Source organism: Sinocyclocheilus grahami, unplaced genomic scaffold (assembly GCF_001515645.1).
Source record: "Sinocyclocheilus grahami isolate Dianchi unplaced genomic scaffold, SAMN03320097.WGS_v1.1 scaffold472.1, whole genome shotgun sequence".
Classification (NCBI taxonomy): Eukaryota; Metazoa; Chordata; class Actinopteri; order Cypriniformes; family Cyprinidae; genus Sinocyclocheilus; species Sinocyclocheilus grahami.
The window spans coordinates 516,150-519,788 of NW_015505651.1; positions in this window are offsets into that span (position 1 = coordinate 516,150).

Consider the following 3,639-nt stretch of genomic DNA (forward strand, 5'->3'; position numbering starts at 1 on the left):
CACACACATATACACACACACACACACACATACACACACACACACACTTACTCACACACACACACACATACACACACACACACACACACACACACACATATACACACACACACACACACACACATACACACACACACACATACACACACACACACATACACACACACACACATACACACACACACACATACACACACACACACACACACACACACACAGATACCTGCAGATGTAAATGGAGGCTGCCATCAAGGTTATTATAGTTAAATACAACTATAAAATAATTTATTACTTCAAATAAAATAAAGTTGAAAATGTAAAATAGAAATCAAATAGATTTAAAAAAATAGATAGTTAAAATAGATTTTTTTATTTAATTTTATTTAATAAAAATATGAACCACATTTCCACTTAATGTACTAAAATTACTAAAACTAAGACAGAAATAAAATGAAAAACTATATACATACATTTGAAAATGCATATATTAAACACACAAGACAATTACTGAAACTTTAAAATTAAGCAAAGATTTAAATTAAATCGAAATTAATAAAAGCTGGAATATCTAAATGATACTAAAATAACACTGTTTGCCACAAAATCTACATAAAATAATGTAATAATATAAATAACTTAAATGATTATCAATATGTTAATTAGTAAAGATTTCCAAACCTAACTAACCCTAAAATCATTTTGTTTTCCATAGAGAGAAAAAAACTTATGAAACACAGTTCCACTTAATGTAATAAAATAACAGTATAGACATAGTTTTAAAAAAGCTTAAAAATTGCAAACACTAAAATGAAAAAGTTCATATCAAAATATAAAAAATATGAATATCAAAATAGTAATAAAAGCTATAATAGTAAATACAGTGAAATGTTTAATAAATTATATAAGCATTTAATTAAATAAATTCTAAAATATTTAATTTTTAATATGCTAATTAGTATAGATTTCCAACCCCAACCCTAAAGTTTTATTTATCTATCTATCTATGTATGTATTGCTTGCTTTATATTTTGACTTGGTTAGATACACAGATGTGGTTTTTATCATGGTGAGGACTGTCCATTCATGTTTTGTACTAAGCTAACAATATTGTCTATCCTCTAAACCTAACCTTCACAGAATCCTTTATGTTTTTTCCATAAGATGTTATTAGTCTATTTTCATTGTGTGGATTGTTGCCCACCTGAGGAAACAAATCACTGAAGTAGGGCTGCACGATTATGACAAAAATCATAATTGTCGATTATTCCCTTGAAATTGTAATTACAATTATCACAATTTACATTGAATGATGTTTATACCATTGTTTGATGCAACTGCATGCCGTACTTCTATATGAAAATAAACAAGCTGAAAACCTTTAGTGCTTTTCTATAGTATTAAGCCTTCAAATGTCAATTATACATCAGATTGGTTTCTTCTTTAAATGATAAAAAAGTACAAATATGAATGGTGTTATAATGTTATACTAAAACTAAAACAATGGAAAAACCCTTAAGATAACATGTAGAAAGAAAAAAACATATCTTAAGCGTGCAGAATAACATAAGTGGACTTTGAATGATTAATTGCCGCTTTGAATGATTACGTAATTGTGGCATCCATAATTGTAATTGCGATTAGAAATTTGATTAATTGTGCAGCCCTACACTGAAGCTCATATGTTTGTGTGCATGTGAATGTTTCTAATGACAAAGTGACATTGAGAAATAACATGGAGTAAAGAAAACAAAGGAGTGTGTGTGTGTGTGTGTGTGTGATGGCACAACTGTGTGTTACATTTCACAATTGACAGATTAAATTCCACAGACTAATTCTACTCAAACACTTTTATAAGATATATGATCCAGAGATTAGCAGGTCTAAAATACATGCATGCATGGCACAGAATGCATGTGATGTCTGCTCTGAAACTTTAACCCACCCGCAGAGCACTTATCCTTCACACAGCGCCCTAAAGTAAACTAGTCAACATCCATGGATGGCGACAGTAAATTATGGATAGTAAAAACGACAAATAATGTCTGTTTAAACCCAGCGATCACAATCATATCAATATTGATCCCGTTTCTATAGTGACCAACACACTGAAGCTTAATGCAGCTGGCACAACTGTGTTACATTTCAGAATTGACCGATTAAATTCCACAGACTAATTCCACTCAAACACTTTTATAAGATATATGATCCAAAGATTAGCAGGTCTAAAATACATGCATGCACCACACAGAATGCATGTGATGTCTTCTGAAACTTTAACTGCCCGCAGAGCACTTATCCTTCACACAGCATCCTAATGTAAACTAGTCAACATCCGTGGATGGCGACAGTAAATCGTGGATAGTAAAAATGGTAAATAAACCCAGCCAATAATATCAATATCGAACACACTGGAGTTCTAACTTTTTTTTTTTTACTTGTGTCATTGTAAGTTTACTATAATAATGGAATGATTGTGCTGTCTTTTATATATAAATATATATATATAAATAATAATATAATAATCAAAAGTATTAATCTAATATTTAAATTATATATATAATTATTATAAATTATTATTTTTATAATTAATAATTTGTATAATGACAAATATTTATAAATTGTAAATTTGTATTTAAAATTTGTAATAATTTATTTACAAGCACAGTTTAACTGCCACATATATCAAATATATGCATGGTTTTACAGACATGCTACTCATTTTTATTTATTTATTTTTGGTAACTAGTGCAGCTGCTGTAAATACTTTTTCCAAAAGCTAGTTTGACTGTTAAGGTCTTTTAATGATGAGTGACTTGTATTTCATATATTATTACTGGTCACTTTGCAGTGTGTTCACCTTTGATCTACTGACATGATTTGTTTTCCTCTCTCGTTCAGAGGACGGGAGGGAAACACGTTTATGATGTTTATGACAGTCGGGATCATGAAACCGAGCTGTTCTCCTTCTGAGTTTAGTGTGTTACATATAAACAGACTGTTTCTGCAGCTCTGACCATTTCTACTAAATTCTCTAAATTTGCATTTCCATCCTTCTAGATTAGCTTCTTTTCTTTATTTAATTGTCAGCTCGGGATTTATTTGTGATTAATGTCTTTATGTATCATTCTTCACTCATATAATAAAATTACACAGATATTCTTTATGTATTCAAACCCATTTTATTAACCAGGGTCTTTGCTGCTGACCTTCGATGTTCCAATTCAAGCGTACTAATAAACAAAAATGATTTAGGATAAACATAAAATTATTTCCTTTTCTTTCTTTCTTTTTTTTGGGGGGTGGGGGGTGGGGGGTTGAGGTTTCATGATTGCGCCAGACTGCCAGTCTTTTCTAAAAATATAAATACGCAGAACTTCACAAGTAGACAGAAGTGAGACGCAGTACAGTGTGTGTGTGTGTGTGTGTGTGTGTGTGTGTGTTTGGTATGTATATGGCTGTCATTGAGCTGTCATTACTGAAACAGAATAGCCATCTGACAGCACATAAATCCTTAATGCATGTGTCTAGTGTGTGTTTCTCTCTCTCTGTGTGTGTGTGTGTGTGTGTGTGTGTGTGTGTGTATATGTGTTGAAAAGAGAGTGAGATACACTGTCTCAAAGATAAATGACCCTCTCTAAC